Source organism: Octopus bimaculoides, chromosome 15, assembly GCF_046866305.1.
Source record: "Octopus bimaculoides isolate indiv1 chromosome 15, ASM4686630v1, whole genome shotgun sequence".
Classification (NCBI taxonomy): domain Eukaryota; kingdom Metazoa; phylum Mollusca; class Cephalopoda; order Octopoda; family Octopodidae; genus Octopus; species Octopus bimaculoides.
Window position 1 is genome coordinate 7,902,090 of NC_142942.1, and position 27,500 is coordinate 7,929,589.

Below are 27,500 nucleotides of genomic sequence, written 5' to 3' on the forward strand. Positions count from 1 at the left end.
CACTGTTTTATCATAATCAACATTTTCATGGCAGTGAAATAATAGCAATAATATTTTTTTTCAATTTGTGGCACAGCGCCAGCAATTCTGTGGTCGGTGTAAGTGGATAACATCGACCTTAGTGCTTAGCAGATAATTACTTTATTGGCCGTGAATGAATGAAAAGCGAAGTCGAACTTGGAGGTATTTGAGTTCAACATAAACATGAACGAAATGCCCGTAAGTGTTTCTTCTGGCATGCTAACGATTCTGCCGGCTCCATGCCTTAGCGTTGATGACGGTGATGACAACAATAATAGTAACAACAACAACAACAACAACAACAATGACAATAACAACAATAATAATAATAATAATAATAATAATAATAATAATAATAATAATAATAATAATAATAATAATAATAATAATACTATAGAAAGGATTGAGGTAACTCCTCCTGAAGATATAATGTCAAAATTAAAAGAAGTGTCCCATTGTTATCTAGTGAACGATATTCCGGCATCTTGTGTATCTTCAACAGGTTTAAAAAAACAAATTGTCAATCAACTTCATTTTGGTTAATATAGAAAGGATTGAGGTTACTCATACTGAAGATATAGAGTCAAAATTAAAAGAGTGCCATTTTTAATTTTGACTTTATATCTTCAGGAGGAATTAACTCAATCCATTCCATATTAACCAAATAGAATTAGATTGACAAATTTATTTTTTGAACCCGTTGAAGACACACAGGATGTCGAAATATCGTTCACTAGATAACAATGGCACTCTTCTTTTAATTTTGACTCTATATCTTCAGGAGGAGTTACCTCAATCCTTTCTATATTAACCAAAATGAAGTAGATTGACAAATTCATTTTTTGAACCCGCTGAAGACACATAAGATGTCGAAATATCGTTCACTAGATAACAATGGCACTCTACTTTTAATTTCGACTAATACTACTACTACTACTACTAATAATAATAATAATAATAATAATAATAATAATAATAATAATAATAATAATAATAATAATAATAATAATAATAATAATACTATAGAAAGGATTGAGGTAACTCCTCCTGAAGATATAATGTCAAAATAATAATAATAATAATAATAATTTCATTTATTTACCACAAGGGCGAAGGACGAGGTGGACAGTACAGAGATAGACATAAAGCGTGGGGCTTCAATAATAATAATGATGTGGTCAATGAAGAGAGTAAACGTGGTACGAGTAGTAATTGGTGCACTTGGAAATATTAGCACTCAACTACCAACATGGTTGAAAAAAGTCGGGGCAAAAGTGAAGGTAGAAGACCTAGAAAAATCAACATTGCCTGCCGCTGTAAGAATTCTTCGCAGGGTTCTTGAAGCATGACCTGTAAACAAGTGTCACCTTAGTCTGCTGGTTGTAGACATCTGACACTTTCCATCATACGGCGCAAACTAAGCTGTGAGTTTTCATACAATAAAAATAATAATAATAATCCTTTCTATAATAGGTATAAGGCCTCAAATTTCGGAGGAAGGGGTGAGCCGATTACATCGACCCCAGTACGCAAATAGTATTAAATGTATCGACCCCGAAAGGACGATAGGCAAAGTCGATCCCGGCGGGATTTGAACTCAGAACGTAGAAGCCTCTAAGAATTTTGTCCGGCGTGCTAACGATTCTGCCAGCTCACCACCTGAGGCTCGTAATACTAATATACATTGCGGGTGTCCGAAGGTGCAAAAGAAAAACAATTCACTGATGTTCTTGTACAGTGTGACTGAACTCAAATCTGCATGGTTGAAAAGCGAACTTCTTGACCACACGGCCATTTCTAACAAATACATATTGATTCTGGACTATCTGTGTCAGAATTACATAGGTTTACATCGATTCTTTTATTTGCCTGGTACTTTCTTTTATCGATTTCGGAATTATGTCAATGTGATTTCTTAACTAAGAGCGTAATGGGACGTAAGTAAGCACCACCAGGCATTTTGTCCATATCGGACCACTACTTATATTTGACGGTCTGCCATAGCTCAATTTGCCGCAACACGTGAAACTGGAGTAGCTGTCAAATCGAAATATATTGGGAGAGAAAAATGGAGTGAGATTGAGACAGAGAGGGGAAGAGAGAAGAAATATATAGGAGAAAAAAAAGATTATATAGATACATCTGAGTATTGTTCCAGACATGACAGTAACTAAGCTGCTTGTCACTTGTCATTGCATGAGACAAGGTGTGTATCACTGGGTAAACACCCCGAACTGAAGTGTGTTGTGCGATGTAGATATTGTTCCGCTCAAAAATACAACTGAATTGTTCATTGGAATTTAAAAGTACAAGTTAGCATAAAAAAATAGAAAAGAACGTAGGCATTTGACTTGCTTGAAAAAGCATCCACAATTCTATTTCGAATTACAGATAACAGTCTGAAGAAAATTACTTAAACAAGCACACAACTGCACGAATGCATATATACGTACGAACTACCCCACAAACACACGAATACACACATACACACACGCATATATAAATAAGTATGTATGTACATAAACATATATATATATGTGTGTGTCTGTGTGTGTGTGTGTGTGTATGTGTGTGTGTGTGTGTGTGTGTGTGTGTGTGTGTGTGTGTGTGAATGTGTGTTTTTACGTATATATAAAGATATGCGTTTGCGTATGAGTATGGATATAAATAAAAAAAAAAAAGAGAGAATTTACATTTCGAAACCCTTATAAGTTCTGCATCATATACTGAGCCCTCATTCCGAAAGTTTGTAAATATGAAAATGGGATCCCACCACCACCACCACTCGATTTCCACCCATTAGTGTCCATCTATTACCTACCTAGTGCCTGTACTTTCAGGCTGACATAAAACCAGTTTTAAATTCACATACAAATTCACTGTTCTCACAAATCGCAATACGTAAGCAAACCGCTAGCAAGTTGAGTGTTAATTTTCGTTTTCCATTGTTTCGTGGTCCTAAGTTCTATCCCTTTGCGAGGCATCTTTAGCGAGTGTCTTCTACGAAAGCCACCACGGGACAGCCAAAGCCTTGTAATTGGATTTGGTAGATGCAAACTGAAAGAAACCAGTCATATGTATACATACATATGTTTGTGTGTATGAGTGCGTGTATGTGTGAGAATGTGTGTGTTTGTTTCTGTTTTTGACCCTGAACATCGCTTTACAACCGGCTTGTTTGGATCGACATAACATAGCGGTTCCGGAAAAGAGTTCGATAGAATAAGTACCAGGCTTGAAACATAAGTACTGAGATCCTTAAGGCTGGGCCCCAGTATGAATGCAACCCAGTAGCTGAAAAAAGTACAAGGGAAAAGATAAGGTTGTAGCATAGTATTTACTTTTTTTACCTCTATTTATGTTAGCGCGCATTTCTTTTTTTAATTATGAAAAAAAAACTGATGCTAGAAAGACGAGGTTAATCGATAGTCATATAGTGTAGGACATAAGTGGAGGAAAAGGAGAGAGTGGCGAGGAAAGGAAGGACAAGATATAGAAAAAAAAAAGAAAAGATGATAATTGCAAATGAAACAATTATAGTGCTGCTGTTCTTTAGGCCTTTATCAAACCTGACGAAAGCTGTGACGACGGGTGATCGTTCTATGATTGTCAGTCGCTAACATAATATATAATTTCATCCAGTTTTCCTTTTCAGAAATCGTGTTCGAAGCTACTCCAAAGCACAATATTCAGGGAATGATTCGAGATATTTTATTTACTACTATAGCATGATGAACATCTACAGTGGAGTTCTGTTGATGGTTCGACCTCAGTGGCAATGAGGTTCATAATGATCATGACGACGGCGACGAAAGCATACCACAGAACTGTTTTCCCGTTTTAACGATTCTGCTAGTTCCGCTGGTCGCCGTTTGCAATGATAATAGTTTCTGAAGAATAAAAAAATGTCTTCACTACTTTGTCTGGAAACAGTCGACATTGCAGACACTATCAATCAATTATATCCAGCTGTTTTGCGGCACTTTGCTGTTCCAAATAGTTTCCTAGAAACTTGAACGAAACTAAGGAAATTTATATTTTCTAACTGTTTTAACACATGTCTAAGAGAAAAGCAAATACATGAAAACACACACATACATGTACACACATACGTGCGTGTGCACACATACGTGCGTGTGCACACATGCACGCGTGTCTTTGTTTCTGCAGAGTATTTTTATCTATCATCAAAATTAGTTTCCTTTTTCATCTCGTCGGACGAGATTTTTTCAAAACGTTTGAAACAAAAAATGTTCAGGTCTGTTTTGTAAGTTTCCATATGAACTCGTCCTGTGGGTTTTGTCGTGTTGATGCATGTTAATGCTTTACATAACACGCATTTTGAAAATCAACAAATGCAATACCGGTCAAGTGTATACCTATCTATCTATCTGCTGTTTGTATATATATATATATATATATATATATATATATATATATATATATGGAAGGTTGAAAAGGAACACACGAGTTGATATATATAGAAAAAAATGTCAAGGTAGAAAATGCTAAAATAATTTTATAAAAACCATTTCAATACCGGTTTCAGTCATTGAAACTTTTTCAACTGTAAGTATGGAAAACAATTAAATTTTGGAAAGATTAAAAGAAAAGTCTTGTAAAAGAATATTTGCATAGTATTCAAATGCAAGGGCACAAATACACATACACACAAATACACATATATATGGAATGGTGTAGATAAAATCCAAGTGACATATGATTCCTTGCTAGCAGAGCCTCGGAAATAGTAAATTATCCGAACGAGGGTGTAGATCGCAAGCTACTTTTCAAGTACAGGATATCTTGATTCGATCGAATCCGCAACGAGTTAACACTGGATCTCAGATGATAATGTAGACTTCATATAATGAAGGCATCCTGTGCCTGAAAAGTAGATTGCGATCTATCCCTCGTTTGCATAATTTGCTATTTCCGAGGCTTCGCTAGCTATGAAACATGTGTAGCTTGGATTTTATCTACTCTATTCCATATATATGTGCATTTGTGTGCATGTGTATGTCTGTATGTACACACAGGCACACACACACACGCACGTATATATATATATATATATATATATATATATATATATATATATATATATATATATATATATATATATATATATATATATATATATATATATATATATATATATATATATATATACATATATATATATATATATATATATATATATATATATATATATATATATGCACACACGTTACATATATATATAAGGATATGTGCGTGTGTGTACGCGGTGTGCATGTGTGTATACCGGCATATATAAAAATCAATTAAAATTTATATGATACTTCATATATTTTCTGCACATTTTCAGTTTCATTCACTTCTGTACTTTTACACTAATATATATGTGGATTAGGAACGACTGATACACACACACACACACACACACACACTAACACATACACACACACATTAACACACATACACATGCACACACTCACACATACACATTCACACACACATATATGCATACAGGGTTTAGTACACGGCAAGCAGATTATTTATTGTCAAAATACTAGGCCAAGTCTATCAATGCTTCTCCTACATATTATTTGATTCCTTGCTTTGCTTTTTAAAGATATTTCTAAATACGTGTTTCTTTTTATCTTTATTTATAAAGAATAAGATTTTCATTGCAGAGGCCAAAGTAAAACCAATTCTGATGGCCTTTGCCGATGACGAAGACGGCTATAAAAGAAAAGAGATGGCGTTGCGAAGGGTGGGGGGTAAAGAAATGCAATGAAGAGAGATGTTTAAAACTATTTGCAGACACTTAGCTGGCTTGCTGCCATGTACTGGTCACCTCAGATGAGCGGTCAACAAGACGACATTGATTGACATTGCAATGGGTCTTGAAATGTCAGTCTATTAACAATTGCTGGCAAGCAGTCACTTCCTCGTTGCTTCGAAAAGAATCAATGTCGCAACTCAAAGACACAAAGGAAAATGGAGAGTGAGCAATATGGACTGGAAGGTGATTTGCTGAAGGCGTTGATGCTGGTGCTTGTGTCGGTGTTGGTGGTTTTGAGTATAGATTGTTGTGTCGGTGGTTGTCATAGTAATTGCGGTGACTGTGATGATAATGGTTGTGGTTTTCTTTTTCTCGTTGCAGATGGAGGTTGCAATGGTGATGATAAATTGTTCTGGTGTTGTTTGGCTTAGTATTGTTGCCGCCGGTGTTGCTTTGTTCTTTTCCTTAGTTACAGTGGTATTATTAAATGTGACGTTTGAAGCTGATATCATTTATACCTATCATTTATTATTGGTTGCTCTTCTTGTAGGTATTGTGGTGGTTGTTGTAGTGCTGGGGCTGATAATATTCGGGATGTAGTCGTGGTTGTGGTAGAGACGACAGTCGTTGTCGCTGTTGGATTGTTAAAATGCGTTTAGGCTGAAGAAGGGGAGTGAAACGAGTAAGTCTAAAACGAAAATGAAGGGTTTCGTATGTTTTATTTTTTCTATGATTACTTATGACTAAGCAAAGGCTGTTGCATTGAAAGCGGAACGCGAATGAAATAAGGCAGCAGAATGCTGCCAGCAAGGAGAGGGAAGAGGAAGAAATTTAATTGAGGTAAATAAACATATTTAGGCGTAGGAGTGGCTGTGTGGTAAGTAGCTTGCTTCTTGTTCATCCCGTCTTTGTAATGCCTTTATGGCAAATATTTATGAAATACAGTAGCTTGCATACGAACCACATGGTTCCAGGTTTAGTCCCACTGCGTGGCACTTTGGGCAAAGTGTCTTCTACTATAGCCTCGGGCCAATCGAAGCCTTGTGAGTGGATTTGGTAGATGGAAACTGAGAGAAGCCCGTCGTATATATGTATATATATATATATATAAGTGTGTGTGTGTGTGTGTGTGTGTGTGTGTGTGTGTGTGTGTGTGTGTGTGTATGGTTGTGTGTCTGTGCTTGTACCCCGCCCCTAACATCGCTTGACAACCGATGCTGGTGTGTTTAGGTCTCCGTAATTTAGCGGTTCGGCAAAAGAGACCGATAGAATAGGTACTAGGCTTACAAAGAATAAGTCCTGGGGTCGATTTCTTCGACTTAAGACGGTGCTCCAGCATGGCAACAGTCAAATGACTGAAACAAGTAAAAGAGTATATAAGAAATAAACAAGAAATGTAGAGTGCGTCTAAATAATTTTAAGGAGCAGAAAGGCTGTCTGAAATGTGAGTATGTGTGTGTGTGTGTGTGCGTGTTAGAGAGAGAGAGAGAGGGTGGTGTGTGTGTTAGAGAGAGAGAGAGAGAGAGGGTGGTGTGTGTGTGTATGTTGTGTGTGTGTTTGTGTCTGATTGTGTGTTTCGTGTGTGAGAGAGAGAGAGAATGAAAAAGAGAGAATGGGGATTTTGCAACGTGGTGATTAGAAGACGTGGTCGATTGTGATTTTCAGCGATGGTAGAGAAAGAGGTTAGGATGTAAACGGTGATGTGTAAGTCAGATGGTGAGTGAACAAGTGAGGCTAGAAGACGAGGTTAATCAATCGCCATAGCAATAACGTGTATGATGTTATGAGGAAGATGTGTGGAAAAAGAAGGATAACGAGAAGAGAAAAAGAAGAGTAATATATAGAAAAAATAAAATAAAAGGAGCTAAAAATCCATCGTCTACCTTAACGAAACCTGTAACCACAGGCGATCCTAAAGTGACGATCAGTCACTTAATGGTGTTTCAGTCTACATTATATATAGATTATATAAAGGCGGTGAACCGGCAGAAGCGTTAGCACGGCGAGCGAAATGCTTAGCGATATTTCGTGTCTTTATGCGTTCTGAGTTCAAATTCCACCGAGGTCGACTTTGCCTTTCCTCCTTTAGGGGTCGATAAATTAAGTATCAGTTGCCTACTGGTATCGATCTAATCGACTGACCTCTTCCACGAAAATTTCGGGCCTTGTGCCTAGAGTAGAAAAGATTATTAAGGCGGCGAGCCGATCGAATCGTTAGCACATCGAGGCCAGTTGCCCACTTACTAAGTCTGAAAATTGTTCGGCCCCCATTAGTATTGCGAGGTATTATATATGTATATTAAAGCATGACGAGTAAACAACCTTGAGCCCTTCCTAACCTTCATCAAGCCCCCATCAAGTGGAATTGCCTTGCTAAGAATCTCCCACTTTAAAAAGAAAATTTGTTATAAGATTGTAGACTAAAATTGAAAGCAAACGAAAATAGAGAAACGTTCATTTTTCATGCAATTCTGTAATTATTGGAATTGGAATATTTCCGTTTAACAAAAGCTATACTTGAATTCAAAATAGATAACTACAACAACTCTTTATTTTTAAACAGACCGTCTAAGAAAATATGGGAAGCGGAAAAATACAATAATGGAAATTTTCTTTATCATATTTTATACATTTCACGCCCAAATATAGTATTTGATAATACTATATTTAAAATTTAATGTCTATAGTTCAGCCTTACTTCAATTGAAATGTAATAAATATGGAGATTAATGCGTTTAGATGGAAGTCAAAATGAAATACACGTGTTCCTTCATATAAATCCTGAACTGATTGAACTTCTGCACAGAATACAAAGGTTTTCTTGGAAAATGCAGCCAGTACCAAAACATGTTGATATGAGTTAACCATGCTTCTCATAGACTGTGAAATAACGTAAAAAAGCTATTTACAGGGCACGTCTTTAGAGCAAAAAGGTATCTTTTGGGATGTCTGCCATTCTGTAGGAACATATTCTAGCTCTCCTATCGAGAGGAATTTGGGATATGAAGTGTGAGGCTTTGGTGTAGTAATGCAGGACAGCTTGCTGTGGGGAGGTGTTGTATAAATGGGATAATCATGAGAAAGTTAATGCGTTTGAAACAATGATGATGATGGTGCCTGAGCAAGGATTATTACTATCAACGCCAAAGGGGGTAGCAAAATTTCTATGCGATGTTAAAGGTAAAATGGTATAAAACAAAAGTACGAGAAATATACGTGCGTAGGCAAAAAAACAACGTTCTGTTAGGAGAGTGATGACACGTGAAATATTTGCTGGGCTGTTCGTGGAACTGCTGTTGCAAGAGGCCATAACTGTTTAAGATGTGGGCACGTATTGCCCTTTGCATCAGAGTTTTGTTTCTTTTGTGTATCTTTTTAAAATATCTTACTAAATTCATAAAAAAAAAACTATTCACGGAGTGAGGCGAAAAAGAAAATGCAATATTTCGGTTCTTTCTGATACGTTTGCCCAGGATGTCATAATCTGCTTTTGTTTTTTGTTTTGTTTTCTATGGTCAATAAAATACTGAATGAAATTTCCGACTGAAATCGGTATGTTTGACATATACACTCAAATATACGAGTCGTAGTTGCAGAAAGGCGAACAGCAGCGGATATTAAATAGGTAATATTATATTTGATATCCAATATTGTCACAAGACCAGTAGGAAATCATTTTATTGATAAGGCTATTTTAACTGCATGGACAACAATGCTTTGCATGGCTACTTTATCCAGTAGTTTATAAGGCTACTCTAACTGCATGGACGATTATGGTTTATATGAAAATATGCGCAAACAGCAGTGAACTTCTCTAAAGGTAGGATTTGGAACTCGGTCTGCACAACATAGTAGGTAAAAAGGAAAAACATGAGGGGTGTATTTAGAATGAGACAATTTACAGCACAATGAAGAAAAATAGATGTAGGATAATAGTTGAGCTTAGACAATTTTTAGTGCAGCATTTTGCTTGTTAGCTCAAGAGCCCTTTGTCATGCAGATTCTGAATCCATATAAGTAGTATTCAAAGACCTACTCGAAAATAAATATTTTAAAATATTGCTAATACACATTCACACAAGTATACAGAAATAAGTCTCTCTCTTCCCATCCCCAATCTTTGTCTGTAATTATCTCTTACTTCCGTACTTCACAATACACGCAATCTTTTGGCAGAAACACATCTACAATACTCTTACTTGCCACGTATGATTGATTTGTCTTTTAATAAACATCGCACAGTTTGTCGCTGCATATTAAATGTACTTTTAACATCTAAATCTTTTAATCACATAGACATACATACGTGCATACACACATACACATATATACAAGTACACATGCACACTCATACATACACATACAAACACATATACACTCACATACACACGTATACACACATACACATTCATATATACATAACTATCCATTACCGAGAACATTCATGATATTTATTCTTTATATACGATCGTATATTACATATATTTTAAGTTTTGATTTAGCATATCTGTATGCACTATCGTTATATATGTTTCTTTATGCGGCTATATATATTCCAAATATGATATCACTAACCTCAGCTTAAATTCTCCAAACAATCTATATGTGCGTATACATATATGTGTGCGTATGTATGTATGTATGTATGTATGTATGTATGAATGTATGCATGTATGTATGTATGTTTGTATGTATGTATGTATGTATGTATGTACAGTTCAAATTTACAGAAATTAAAATACAGGGACATGTGATAGAACACCAAGCAGGTTTATTAGTTATAATCTCGGGGAGAATGAAACAGTCTTTAACATTTCGAGTTTATGCTCTTTGCCAGATGGGCATGAGAGCAAACACATGAAGAGAGAAAGAAAAGCAGAGGGAGAGAAAACAAAATGTGTAGAGTTTAACGGTTTAACATAATCAAATGACCGGAAGATAGAGAATAATGGTGAGCCAGCTGAACTAGGGTGCGCAAGTGCATGTGTGTATTTTAAGCATAGTGTAAGTAAGTCTGTGTGAATGGAGGCGAGTGCATGTGAGTGTATGAGGGGGAGTGTAAGATCATTCGAGCTTGTGTTTGCGTATCGGAGCGTGTGTGTGTATATAAGTAAACCAATGTTGTGTGGAATGACGTGTGTTCTGTGTACTTGTGTATGAATATGTGTATGGATATGTGTATATGTGTGTGAAACTGTGTATAGTAGGTGTATGAGGCAATCAGGGTGGGGGGTGCGACCGTGCTTATGTGGAAATGCTTGTATGTAGCAATTGATATGTGCTTATTCGAGTAGTGTAAGCGCGTGTGTTAATGTGTATTAGAACATGCAGGATGGGTGCGGCCCTAAAATACCATTTGGAATGGATAAACAAATTCGATGGATTGCTTTGGTCCTATTGTAGAATGCTTGTCATGTTTACTGCAAGTGTAATTGACGCTTTTAGTCACAATTTTCTGCTTTGAGATTCACCGTTCAAAAACATGATATTTCACTTTCACGAAGTTACTAAATTCTCATTACGTCAAAAATATATCCCTTTCTCTTTCTTTCTCTCTCTCTCTCTCTCTCTCTCTCTCTCTCTCTCTATATATATATATATATATATATATATATATATATATATATATATATATATATATATATATATATATAAAACATCCTATGCAATTGGGATGTTATACAATGTATAAATACCAGCATTTTATATATATGTATATACAGAGAGAAAGATATATATATATATATATATATAGATAGATAGATAGATAGATATATAAAGTATGTGTGTGTGTTTGTGTATGTCTGTGGATGTATATATGTATACATACTGAGATATATACAGAAATATATACATGTGTGCATGTAGGTATATATATTCATGGGTTAGGTTTAAGAATTTTTATTTTTAACTCATCGTTTCGTCGCTCTCAAACACTTCACCATAGTTCCATTAGACAATGACTTGTCAAAATTTGGTATATTAAATTTTATTTCAGTAATAATTAGACATTGTATTGAAATCTATGGTAGCTCAGTTGATTGAATTTTCAGTTAGCGCTGCACGCACTGCCTCCTTGACAGTCCGAACAATATGTGATTTCCTCTCTAAGACAATAAATGTTCTGATGTTTCTGACTTCGATGCTCTCTCTTTTGATCGAGACTTTCGATGTTCAGGAAAATGCTGGTATTTATAGATTGTATAACATCCCAATTGCATAGGAAGTTATGAATGCAATACTTCAATACTTGGGTAGATGTTACTTTTATGACGAATCTTCAGACATTAGTTTTAGTTGTCTTGAATCAATAGAAATCGATATTACCAATGCTAAACTGTAACTCGTTGTTGCAACAATTTAACTCGAGGCCTTCTCTGATTAAGCATGCCTACTGTAAAAGACATTCCAACGGTTAACATCCGGCCCTCCTCCCCACGTATGATGCTCACTGGCCCTCAATAAGCATTGCATCTATTTTCCAACTTGGTTTTAAGCACACATCAGGAAAGTGTATATTTTGGAGAGATATAGGTTGCCATTTCGAACACACTGAAAAACTTCCGCAGAGACGATTCAACTCTCTCTTTAATCCTCTCACTTGTTTTGTATAACCTCAGCCCAGTCACGACTGTCTAATCGATAATGAAAGGCAAATTGCGTTGTAAAGGAGTTCGATTGGCAACCCCGTGATTTTGGGTTCAGTTCCACTATTTGACTACTTCAGGACCGATCAATGCCTTGTGAATGTATGTAGTAGACAGAAACGTCGTGTATACACACACGTGTGTGTGTGTGTGTGTGTGCGCGCATCTGTGTGTGTGTGCGCGCATCTGTGTGTGTGTGCGTCTGTGTGTGTGCGCGTGAGTATTTCTTTTACTATTTGTATGTAACCTATGATAATTGACGTTACTTTCGTCGCCACCAAGCGAACATTTCCTATATTACTAACTACGTGGGACAATTTATCCATTTCATAGCTCAGCTGATGGTTCTCCCGCGTGTAGTCTTTGTGTTTGGCGTGACCCAGCATGACCGTAGTCCTGTGTCTGAAACAAAATATGAAAATGCGTGCAACTACAGTGTTCAATAAGCCCTTTAAATGTTTCGTACAGTAAGTTCTGATTCGAAGGGAAATTAACTGCTATTTGTAAGACGCTGAGTGACCATGCATAAGGTCCGTCTTTGGTTTGAAGTCACTCTTAGCATAATGGAATTTGAAACTTGATAGCCACCACTGTATTTGTCTACCAACCATTGTAGACACAATAAAAACATAAATACTTACAGCGTTGTATACTATCAGAAAATGTTGTTCTTTTAATGGATACATAGGAAAATTCGTTGACCTCTTCAAACACAGCAGTTATGGTCAATGACTCTATAACACTGTCTGGAGTTCATTTTTTTTTTCTATTGGTGAAAATTATAAATAATAAGACATTACGTTAGCTGTATACTTTCTAGTTAACTTAAGTGTTTAGCGGTGAAATTTTGGTTATCTAATATTTGTTTTCTTCTTGGAAATAGCCAGCCGTTGTTTTTATTGAATGTTCACACAGACTTTTGGAGAAACAAGCAGCCTAGTCAATTAATAAGACAGAACACAACAAGTTTAATGGCTAGCAGTTCCTTTCCTGATACTGGAGCTACGCTGCGAACATCAGCCAATCCTAAAACTAACTGCTTCATAGTTTACGCTGATTTAAGTATCGCACAGTATGATTGTTGATGTCTTTGTTTAACACCTTGATAGATTTAATGGAGCAGAGCTATGATATTTAACATTATTGTCGTCGCCACGAAGCGAACATTTCCTACACTACTAACTACGTGGGACAATTTATCCATTTTATAACGCAGTCGGTTCTCATTTGATTGCGATTTCTAGCAGTTTGACCAACAAGATGGCGGCTCAATCTCTTATTCACAACTGTAGACGGATGTAGACTGGGAAAAAGGAAAGCAATATCTCCTCAAGTTAAGGCGACGAGCTGGCAGATTCGTTACCACGCCGGATAAAATACTTAGCAACATTTCGTCCGTCTTTATGTTCTGAGTTAAAACTCCGCCGAGGTTCACTTTGCTTTTCATCATTTCGGGGTCAATAAAATAAGTGTCGTCTGTGAAACTAGGGTCGGTGCAATCGACTAACCACGTCTCCCTGAATTGCTGCCCTTGTGCCAAAATTTGAAGTCAATATTTCCTCAATTTGAGAAATTAAATGTCTCCAGTAGGTGAGGATATAAAACAAACAGCGGGTGCCATTCATGCTATTTGTAAGTTTTCAACAAGTATTATCTACATTATTTACATTATTTACATTTGACGGATATTTGTCATCATCTTGCTTGTTGCTAGCACAACGTTTCGGCTGATATACCCTCCAGCCTTCATCAGGTGTCTTGGGGAAATTTCGAACCTGGGTTCTCATTCCTAAAGCATTTTTCGATGTTATTATTATTATTATTATTATTACCACTATGCCAAATGCCCGTGGGCATTTAATAATAATAATAATAATAAGAAGAAGAAGAAGAATAAAGCACGTTATAAAAATAAAACTACTGAACAATAATAATAATAATAATAATAATAATAATAATAATAATAATAATAATAATAATAATAATACTAAGAAGAAGAAAAAGAAGAAGAAGAAGAAGAAGTACCTTAGGAAATTTCCCCAAAACACCTGATGAAGGCTGGAGGGTATATCAGCCGAAACGCTGTGTTAGCAACAAACAAGTTGAGGACAAATATCCATCAAATGTAAATAAAGTAAATAATGTACTTAATTACTCACCTCTTGAATGTAGAATCGTATTAAGTATTATCTAGTTCATAATAAATAGAACGTATCACCCACTAATGAATGATTTACGTTATAAATAATCATATTACTAACTTGATCATCAGAAACAAATTTCAGTTGTGATAATACTGGTAAAATTGCATCTGGGTAGTTTAATAAAATGAGATATATGCCGTTCGTATTGATTTGTCTATATCCAAGGTACGTAACTTAAGCCGTATCATCTGCCTAACTCAACAAATAAACATTAATATTCAGCCGATCCTAGAAACAAGGGAGGGAACGACGATGAGATTTTGTTGATCGCTCTATTAATGTATTTTAACTGTATAGAGGGTTCTGCAAAATGTTTGTTTTTCCATTTCTTTTTCATTTTTGCTCTTTGTAATTCTCCACTTGTGTTAGTTGTAACATTGCGGCCATTCTGGAGCGCTGCCATAAAGAATTTTTAGTCGAATGAATCGACCACAGTATTTTTTATATTTTTCCCTGGTACTTATTCTTTAACACATTTGCCGAATCGAAAAATTACGGGGACTCAAACGCACAAACACCAGTTGTCAAGCAGTAGTGGAGGACAAACGCAGAAAGACACACACACACATACAAACACTTACACAAAAAGAAAGACTAACATACATACATACATATCACATACATACATACATACACATACATAGCTGAAGGATTTAAATTAATCAAAGTACATGCTAAGTATGTCTATCTGCTGGAAATAACAGTCAAAACTCTTATTCACGTCGCCAAAATACACTGATAATAACTGCAGAAATGAACCATCCGAAGGCAAACGGGCTAAGACAATCTCTCAGTATGCATTCAAGTATTTGGACTCAGGTGGACCGGTTTCTGGACTGGCAAAAATAGTCTCAGCTTCCTCAGCACGCGTTACCATGATAGAGGCTCTCAATCTATCGTGTTGAAGTCTGCGCTGCAACCGATTCGTTTTGCACGGAAATCATGGCAGCCACCAGTGTGAAAATAATTTTAATACGGAGCAAATAATTCACGAGAAAAAATTAATTTACCAAAAAATAATTTCCCAAGAGACCATAGACTTTGGGCCTGCAATCGCCTATGTTATTGATTGTGTTATTATCATTTTTAAATTGCTACACTAGATAATAACACAGTCAATGATATCTTCGCAAATGATTTTTTCCTGGATTATTTTTTTCTCGTGAATTATTTGCTCTGTATTCAAATACATACATATAAATATATATTTGCGGCAGGCTTCTTTCATTTTCGACCTGCCAAATCCAGCCACAAGGCTTTGTTTGGCCCAAGGCTACAGTAGAAGACACTTGCCCAGGGTGCCACGCAGTAGCACTCAACCCAGAACCACGTGGTTGGGAAGGAAGCTTTTCAGCACACAGCCACTCTTGCACCCTTTTTTGCTTTTGTCGTGACTTTTTGGCGATAGACAGTTTACTCGAGAAAAAGACTTCAATCGCTGAGCCTACAAACATAATCGATGGATGTCCGATCATGCAAACCTTATCTTCGAAAACTAAGGTTTTTTTTTATTGTAATGGCGTTGTTCTGTTTTATTCAATAGGTGATTATTATAATCATACCGCATGCATTACAGGTTAAAATATTTCTTCAGGTAATGTTCGTTTCAAAAAATCAAATCGTTTTATTCCACCTGTTGTAAAGGTTGCTACATAGTCAACGTTATCTCAATATCCATTTCAGAACAGAACTATTTCCATGGAGCAGAATAGCTGGTATTATGAAAACTAATAAAAGCCATGGTTAGTGGTTAATCGTACATATGGTGTAATATTAACTGTGTTTGTTTCGTGTTAGTATTAAAATCTTCCCAAATTCACAAAAAGACTTCATAGGTTTTTCTCTTCAAGAGTCGATAAAATAATTAGCTATACTACTCAGAAGTCAATAAAATCGACAACATCGACTATTTCAGAAATGGGTCAGGTATGTGCCAATGAAGAAATATTAATAATTATAGAAATGCTTATTTGTTTGAGACGAGACAATATCTGAAGTTGCACACGATTTATGTCAGTAAACTTTTAACAAATCAGAAAAGATGCCGGCTACATTAAGTTGCCTGATAATAAAGACGTTTAAAAAACAATATAACAAATACTAAATCTCTAACTATCTAACTAAAGAGAGATGTACATTCATAAAACATAAGATGAAGTAATATTTTTTAAAAACAAACCAAATAAATAGAACTGGTCTTTTTTTTATTATTAATATGAGAGATGTTACTGAGAAAGAATAATGTTGAATATTGCAAGAAATAATAGGAAATCTATTAGATTGACATATTGGAGTAAACGAAAAAATAAAAAGTTTCAGACGTTTTGAGAATTAGCAAATAAAGAGCAGAAGAAGAAAAAAACACAGAACTGCTGTAAAGAATTGTATGAATGAAAATATAAGTAAATAAGTACATAGAAAGGCAGACATAAAATCATATAAAAAACACCAGAGGATTATGGGATGTCACATCTAAGTGTTCTGATTCAAAATTGGTGAAATTAACCTTGTTATGTTAAAGTATATATCACTAACGGATTAAAGTATTTTTCTTAGTATTTGATGTTTGGTCAAAATTCTTTCTGACATTTTCCAAAATATAATCTAATTTGTTTGTATTTTTCTTAATTTCAGTAATATTCTTCCCATATATACATTTTTTTTTCATCCCTGCTATGAATAGCTGACATTTTGCAAGAAAACAAGATCTATAAAATCTGTATTAGACACAAGGAACACTAATGAAAGATCTAATTAAACTGATTGTATGAATTTCAAATAACTGATTGCTACATGATTAGCATAGTATTAGCATATTATTGATTAACAAATAAAGAAATTAGTAAATTTTATTGAACTTTAGCTTTTGATTTCTAACATTTATATCGATAGAAGAACACGAAATTTCAAGTAACTTTGCATTTTTATAAAGTATAGAGTCAATCTCATTCTATCAAAGGAATATTTGTTAATGGAGCGATATATTTAAGTAGATGTGTAAACTCCTAAACAAAATTTGAGCATTCACATATATACACATATATATATATATATATATATATATATATATATATATATATATATATATATATATATATATATATATATATATATATATATATATATATATATATATATATATGTATATTTATTTATTTATTTATATATGTATGTATGTTTGTGTTTATGTATATATGTATGTATATATATGTGTGTGTGTATATATACACACACATACACACACACATACACAGACACAGACACAGACACAGACACACACACACACACACACATATATATATGTATGTATATATATATATATATATATATATATCTATATCTATATATATATATATATATATATATATATATATATATATATATGAAGAGAGGGGAGACAACAGGCAAGCTGACTGGTAGATAGACAGACAATATAATTACAAGGTCTATGTTCGATTGCACAGTTCTGAAATTTTGATATTTCTTCAATTTAATTGTATATATGATGATAGAATGAATGTGTGAAATATATTTACATTCCTGATGCATGCATTTTATCTTTGTCAAACCCCCCAAAATATCATAATTCTTTATTGTTTGTTAAAAAATACTTTAACTTGACTTTATGAGGACATGTAAGGACTGATTCCCATTAAAGTAAACCTCCTGCAATAGTTGAGAATAATTAGTGAAATACGTTTTATTGAAAATTTGCTGCAAAACCTATTTCTAGTATTTTCAAAGTGTTTCATCTGGGAAGCAGCAAAGTGGCACAATTGCAAGTAAATGTGAACATCACAACCCATTTTGATAGACATTTTCCCATTTTCATGAGATATAAATAAGAGAGTATTACATACATATTATGTGTTCACTCTGTCAATTGTATAGATTTTAACTTGCTACTACAGTTGAAGTACCAGAAGTACCTCACTATGTATGTATGTCTCTTCTATTTTTTTTATTATTATAAATCTTCCACTGAATGGGAAGCCAGTTCCCAACAAAGATACAAGTCTTCATCTTTAGGAAGTAGTTAAAACAAATTCACATTTGGAACTTGAGAAAAGTCTTTCATATTTTTACCATTCCACTCACAGACTGCACTTGCAATGTACGAATTAGCCGGTCGATTCTATTTCTGAAAATCACAATTTATCCAGATTCTCCATTAAGCATTTACTAACTAAACCTAGTGCTCCATGGATATAAATTCATAGTCTGGATATAGAAATTGGAGGTTTCGAAGCTGTTATACATAGATATCCTTTTTAACTTTGATTTTCAAAGAGATATTTATATCTGCAGGGCAGCTGACCTTTATGACAGTATATATATGTATGTCTAAACAATACTTTGTTCGGTTTTAGGAATTGAAAATATGCTTTTACGATCATTGATCCTACATCCTAACAACTAAGCCTCGTGCCTCCTCAATGCATTGTGTGTGTGTATCCGTGCCCGTGCGCGTGTGTGAGTGTGCCGTGTTAGACCAGTGCTGTGTTACACACGTGGTGCTGTGTTACACACGTGGTGCTGTTTTACACATGTGCACCTACGCTGGTGCACGTGTTTTTCAGTTAAAGGGAAGCCTTAAATATCGTGACTTATATATTTATATATCTGTTATCTTTTATTTGTCTCATTCATTAGACTGCGACCATGCTGCTAAGTTACGGGAACATAATCATACCAGTAATCAAGCCGTGGGGATGGACAAATACAAAGACACACACTAAAATACATACACATATATATACGACGGGCTTCTTTTAGCTTCCGTCTACCAAATCAATTCGCAAGGCTGTAGTAGAAGGCACTTTCTAATAGACCATGCAGTGGGATTGTACAGGGAACTATGTGATTGGGTAGCATGAGTAAAAACAAGAAATAAATGAATATTTCTTAAGCAAACGGAGCATCAGAAATATGAAAACTATTTTAGCTTCGCAGCTTTTATGGAACGCTACGCTATTTAATGTAATATTGCATTATTTCATGTGTCACTTCAAATAAAAGGTACGATCATTTAATAGCGATAAACTTAGTTGTAACGTCTTCTTCATAGAATCCTTTTTGCGCCTTCAGTTTGGCTTCTAAAAACATATTTCTATTCGACTGCTTCAGTGATTTGCATCATCATCTAGTCATTCTCATCTATTTAAGCCATGTAAAGAACGTTTTCTTTTGATAATTGATAGTGCGTAGATTCCATAACAGAAGAGAAACTATCGATATTTTATCTGGTTTTCTGGTACACAATCAAACCTGCCATTTTAGATTTTTCAATTGACATATGGTGTTGATTAGTATGTTTCTCTCATGTAAATATGAAATATAAATTATTTATCATAGTTTTACAGTTGAGCGTTAGAATTGCAAAGCATCAGTGGCTGTTCGTTATAACTTTCTATATAATGTTATTATGAACATTTCTATATATTGATGGATCAAATATAGATTTCTTCTTTTACCTATTAATCAAAAGGGTAATGAAAAGTAGAAATGAGAAATCGTTGGAGGAAATGGCTTATAAAATTTGGAAATTTCATGAACAGTGTGAGTTCGAGTCATCCCCAGATCTAAATTACCGTTCCTCTTTGCGAGGCTGAATCATATAGTTGTTTAAATAGTTCCCTATTTTTTTTTTTCGCTTTGGCTTCTCTAGCAATCATTGTTACGCGTATAATTCTGCCCAATGTTGCAGTTATTTCGAGCGTATATTTTTCACTTTAATCTTTCACTTCGTCTCCGTTTTTTTGTTTCTGCAGAAACAACAATATATAACTAAAGTGATTTATTTAACCATCACCTAGATGCATTTATGTTGTTCAGTGTAGCACTGGTCTAAATAACTGGAAGCAATATATATTTTTCTAAAGTAACAACAGATTGTGTCCAAATTAGGTAACAATACACGAGTACTTTTCCATGCGCCTTCTGTATATCTTCAAATATCAGCCTCAAAGCTTTTCTCTACTCTTTGATACAGATTTTGTTTTAAGTATCTTATTACTAACTTTGCAAATACTAAAACGAAATCAGTTCAAATGGCCCAACCTCCCATAGAGAAAGAATCTTATCAGAAGGACAAGAGACAACGAATAATATAAGACTTTTGGTGAATGTATGGAGAATAGCTTCTCTGTTTTGCGACCCAATATATATTTCTCGACGCATGTTCTGTGCGTGCGTATGTCTGCCTGCAAATGTCTGCTTCCATATGTGCTTATGTTGCGTGTGTACGTGTTTATGAGTGTGTGTACGTGTGAGTGTATATATATATATATATATATATACATGTGTGTGTGTGTGTGTGTGTGTGTGTGTGTGTGTGTGTGTGTGTGTGCGTGTGAATACATATATATACATAAATACACATATTTGACTGTGTGTACACATGTATGCACTTGTATAAGTAAAAATTATCGTTATACTGACAGTACGTATATATATATATATATATATATATATATATTAGAGATAATAAACTATTATATACACTCATATATACATATGGAGACACATTTGTTCTTTTCTCTCTAATATTCGGTCTCTCTCTCTCTCCCTCCCGCCCTCTCTTTCTCTCTCTCTCTCTCTCTCTCTCACACACACACACTCTATCTCTCTCTCTCTCTCTCTCTCTCTCTCTCTCTCTCTCTATCTCTCTCTCTCTCTCTCTCTCTCTCTACCGCTTCATTTATCCTTTCCGTAGAAGGGAGTATACTTGAATAATTAAAGACTCCTTCCAGTTTGACTGTCGCCTTGTTCTTTATCTAGTCTTCGTGTTTTTTAATACTTTCATGTACTATATGCTCACCCCCCCACACACACATACATACACACATACATACATACATACATACATCATACATACATACATACATACATACATACATACATACATACATACATATATACATATATATAGAACAAATGAAAGAAGTGACGTAAGATTTATTCCATGCGCGTACAGTTGTTTTATAACGTTGTTATATATTACAGATATGATATAAATCACAGATTATAAAACAGCGCTAAACGTATGGAATAACACATATACATTTTTATTTCAATTCCCTTATTTTTTCTAGTTATATACTTTCTCTCCATCACTGTATAACATGGATTTTCAGATCCGTGCGCAGATTTACCCTAACCTCAACCACAGTCAGTTTTGGCAGAGAGTTTAATGTGAGATGTGTACGACTTTTAAATTCCCTACTACTATGTAAGCGAGTAAACCATCATTGCCCCTGATCGGAAGGCTAGTCTGTGGCAGGCTTACTCATTTACAGTTGGGTGAACTTGAGTAACGTCAAATGAAATGTCCTGTTCATGGAGACAAGATACAGCCAGTTTGACAGTTCAAACTACGATCTCATGAACGCGAGAGGAACACTCTTACCCAATAGGACACGCTCCTTCAGGTGTGTGTGTGTGCGCGAGAGGGCGTGTGTGTGTGTGTGTGTGTGCATTGGGTGTTTGTGTGTGTGTGTGAGAGAGAGAGAGAGTGTATGTGTTTGTCTGTGTGTGTGTGTGAGAGAGAGAGAGAGTGTATGTGTTTGTCTGTGTGTGTATGTTTGTGTGTGTATTTGTCTGTGTAATGCACACGCACATAAGTTAAGAAGTGTACGTTATAGTTTAGAGGAGTCATTTCACTTATCATTTTGTAGAGATGTCGATAGTTCAGTAAATCAATGTATGTGTGTCTGTGGGGGGAAGGGAGCGTGAGAGAGTTTGAGTTATTTTGTGGAGCTTGTTGGTAAGTGGAGCAGTCAGAGGAACAGAAAATAAATAGTTGTGGACAAGAATTATTGCGACCGTACTCAAATATGTAATACATCTATCCACTTAAATCTACCCATTTACATCTACCCACTTACCCTTCAATTATTCTACTACCACTAACTCGCTATTCGCACTTCGACAACTGCATTCTCCTCTTATAGTGATAGCATATAATTACACAAAGCTAGTTATTAAACTTATTTTCTCTACAATTTGTAGTGAAGGGGAAAAAAAGACTGCTTTTTCCTTTTTTTTCTTTCCATATATTTATCGAGTTTTACTTTCTTTCTACTGCAGAAGAATCAAATTTTCCTTTCTCATTCGAAACTTTTTTAAGGTACAATCTACTACCAAATAGTAAATTAAGTATATTATAAATATTTTCCTGTCTTCTGTTTCTTCCATTTCACTTTTTTTTAATTAGATATCATTGATTTACTTTCTTTTCAAGTTATTTGTTTGTCTATTATTTCTCAATCATACTTTAAAAGTCTCAATTCATATTATCCATGCATTAAATTTAAAGAATTTGTTTGAAATTGTACCGAGCCGCTAAATAATGATGTGGCAATTCTTACCGTAAAGTACACGTTAAGTAAAATTTATGGAAAATACCTGTTTAACATCGATGATAATGAGGATGTTGATCATGATGTATTGCTGTACATGATATCTACATATAAAGAGGCTGCTGATCGTTGCAAAATATTTTAAATGTTTAAATTCTCTCATTATTAAAATGTTTCAGCTCCAGTTAATGAGAGATCTTAATTCCTGAAGAACTGATAAACAAAAGTGGGAAAGCGTGAAGAAGTTTGGTGCAAAAAAAAAAAATGGAACAAGGAAAAAAGAAACGAAATCAAGAAAATTTAAATGTTCGTGCTCCCTGATTGCCGAAAGTTCATTAAATACTGGTTTAGAACAAAATAACAGAAAATATGTTAAAGTCTGCTAGACAGCAACTCGATCTGGAGCGGGTGGTGCCATCCGATTCGATAAAAGAAACCTTGAAAAGAGAATGTATAAGTTTTAAGGACTTCTCATTAAACTGATTCACTTCGTAGAATCATTTGTAATATAAATGATACGATCCCGTGTCAGCTGAGCATCAAATCCGATTCTTACTTTCGATATTGTTATTTGATAACAACGTACAAACCATTACTACTGATTTACTTGAAGGATAAAACAAAAGAAAGCATAAATATATGTGTGCAATGAATAATTCGAAATCGATTTCGAGTGACCTGGAGGTAAGGTGAAGCGAGGGCAATCTGGAATCGCTACACCGAGACCCCATGATTGCGAAGCGATATTCTGAACCACTCAGCCATGCTAGTGTCCTGCACATAAATGGCTGTTAACTAAATAACACAAATCGCTTAGTCGGGCACTTTACAGTTTTTTTTTTCCACTTCCACCAGCCCAAACATTGTACTCATATTGCATTATAAAACGGCTATGATATAGACTTTTCAATTTTTTTCTCTTTAATTATTGTTGACCTGGATGCTTTCGCGAAAACTTTCCCATTAAACTCAAATTTTATTATGATTTAAAATACCGCTTAGTTTGTTATATTTGTTATTACTGCTCCTCTTATTGTTTTTATTGCTTTATATTTGGTGTGCTCGTTGTTGAATGCTTATTTCTTCTACTTTGTATTTTTTTGTAGCTTCTTTATTCGTTATCATTAAAACAATGATTCAAAAAAACATTAGATAAACAACAAAATTTCAAATACTTTATCAAACCTCAACCCCCATCTTGTAAAAGAAAAAATCGTTATTTAACCTTTATTTCTTTGGAAATAAGCAGACGTACAGTCTGATACCAACGAAATGCTAATGTTCCCCCCACCCCCTACATATTCATTTCCAACTCCAAAATATTATTTGAAATATAAAATTCTATTTCAAATAAGAGACTGAAAATTATTTTGTTTTGTTATTTTTATTAGCATTATTATTATATTTTCTTTTCTTCTTTTTTTCCGTTTGGTGTTTTCCTTCTTCTCTTCCTTCATTTTTCGAAAGAAGTTTCTAAACTGAAAAATGGAAAAGAAGAAAAGGAAATGAAAGTGTTTTATAAATCATTAACGAAAAAAAAAAACTTTTAAAAGAATCGTTTTATATAGATAGCATTAATTTCCCTGTTAGATTGATATTTGCTTAAAAACCGCTGCACACAGAACCACACATAAATTTACACATGAATATAATTATGTCCCTCCATTCTCTTTCTCACTCCCTCTCTCCCTCTCCCTCTTTATATACATGTATATATATATATATATATATATATATATATATATATATATATATGAAAGCACACACACACATACACACACACACACACACACACACACACACATATATATATATATATATATATATGTATATACGAATACACATATGGGTATGTATGTATATATAAAATATAAACACATATGCGCGCACGCATACAAACACACACGTATATATCTATCAATATCTATATAAATATATAGATATGCTGTAAGTATAATTATGCTTATAATTTCCTCCCTCTCTCTCTCTCTCTGTACATATATATACTATATTTATATATGCACATATATATATATATGTGTGTGTATGTACGTATGTATATATATATATATATATATATATATATATATATATATATATATATATATATACATATATATATATATATATATATATATATATATATCCATATATGCATATATATACATGTATATATATTTGTATATATACATAATATATATTATATATTATATATATATATATATATATATATATATAAACATATATGTATGTATATATATATACACACACACATATATATATATATATATATATATATATATATATATATATATATATATATATATATATATATATATATATATTCATACACATACACATGTCTGTATCTATATATGTTTAAATATCATAGTGTTTTATTTTAATACTTATTTCTGTATAGTGGACCAATAGAATCAGTAGAGCACCGTGAGAAAATTAAAGAAGAAGCCAACTTCTATCATCTCATAGAGTTGAGTTAGTTGTCCTTATGCTTAGCGTTCTAGTTTTGTACCAACTCCAGGTTGTTTGTTACACCTTCTACGCTTGGTAAACTATAATCAAATATAGAGATGAATCTTGCTTCTCAAGCGCGTATCATTCAATCATGTTACTAAATACGTTCTTGCATTCCCTCTCTCTAAGGTGGTTATCCAGCATAATCGTTACCACACTGGACAAAATGCTTAGCGGAATTTCGACCGTTTTATGTTCTGAGTTCAAATTCTGCCCAATTCGACTTTGCCTTTTATCTTTTCGGCGTCGGTGAAATATATACCAGTTGTTGTCTGAGGATAATCAGCTTATCCCCTCCTTGAATTTGTCGATCCTGTGCCAAAATGTGCAACCAATTTTTCCTTGTCTCACATAATATTCCGAGTTCAATTTCAAATTTGGTTAAATTAATGTTTTCCACGAAAAATGGTGATAAATACAAACATAACAACTTGATAAAATATTATTATCGATTGGAATCAATTGTATCGACTCAACCTGTTCTATGTAAATTAGAATAAATATTATTAGGCTAGCTCCAAAATATTAAATAAACTCATTAAACTCTGAAAACTTTAACAAGAGAATAAATATTAGAAGCGACAATATTTTCAGTAGCCTTGGAAGACCACCAAGCATCCTTCACCTGTCTCAGAGCGTGTTGGACCTGGCCTCTGCATTTCTTGTAGGCATTCTCTTTTCTGGATGAGCTCTTATCATTTACCCATGTTTTGTGAGAGCTGTGCATTTTATCTATCAGCTGTTGGACATGTTTTATTATCGTTGAACCAATCTTGATGTTTACGAACAGAAAGTTCATGAACCTCTATAGAGTGCGGTACATCACAGAGAGCCTTCCAAAATAACTGTATGTCGTCATTAATATCAACATTGTTGAATGGAGTGTTCAACTTGACAGAGAAATTAATTACATTACACTTCTTTTTGCACTCCGGGAGTTTTAAAACCAACCTAAAATGACTGGTTAGCATAGAGAGAATTCAATTAGGAGCAGAACGTAGCTGCACAGGGACTGGAAAATCTATGCAAAATATTTCTTTCGCGTCTACACTTGAAACTGATGACATGGATCACAAAAAGGGAACAGGGATCTAGTTTTTCATTCGCAAAATATGCATTTTTCAAAAGACAGTAAAAAATCTGAAAATTGGCTTTAATAGTAAAGTTTTCCAGTCTAATTGCTATGAAGGTATGATGTTGGGGAGAAAAAAATTGGAAGAAAAAGTTACAGAGGTTTAAAAATCGAAAAATTGTGTATTTTTTGGCCAATAGCGAGACAGAAATTTTCTGCGTTTAGCGAAACGGTGTCAACTTTAAGGCTGTACCCTGTAAAATTTATGGTTTAGCGTATGTAAAATGATCTCTTCATTGTAAGTTTCTAAATAAACAGAAATACCTAATAAAATCAACATGTATCATCTTACTGTTTCTTTTGTCTCTTCATTGATATAGGTTTTATTATTTTTTAAATTTGTTATATTAATATATTTGTCTGCATGTGTTTACTTTATCCGTATTTCAGTATTATGTATACCTGTCATGTATTTGTGTACATCACTAATATATAAGTGCATGTGTGTGTGTGAAAAGGGGGGCGTTTGTGTCCAATGCTTCAAAGTTGAGTAGCGTCTTCGTGTTTGGATTTGTAAACTACGATAAGAATGACACTGGCAACAAATAATTTGTCCCAAGAAAAAAGAATACCAGTATCTTATATGTTCTTGCATGCAGAATTCAAAAATAATGTCAAATTCTCTGTACTAAGATTACATATTGTATTAACATCGCAAACAAATTTTGCTATGTATGAAAAATATGTAAAATATTACAAGTGACGTAAAATATGTATGATAAAATTCTAATTGATAAATATTAATTTTTATAAAAACAAAACACGTGACATCTCGTAGTGTGAAGAATGAACACAAGCAGTTGAAGCACAACACTACGTGCTATTGTCATG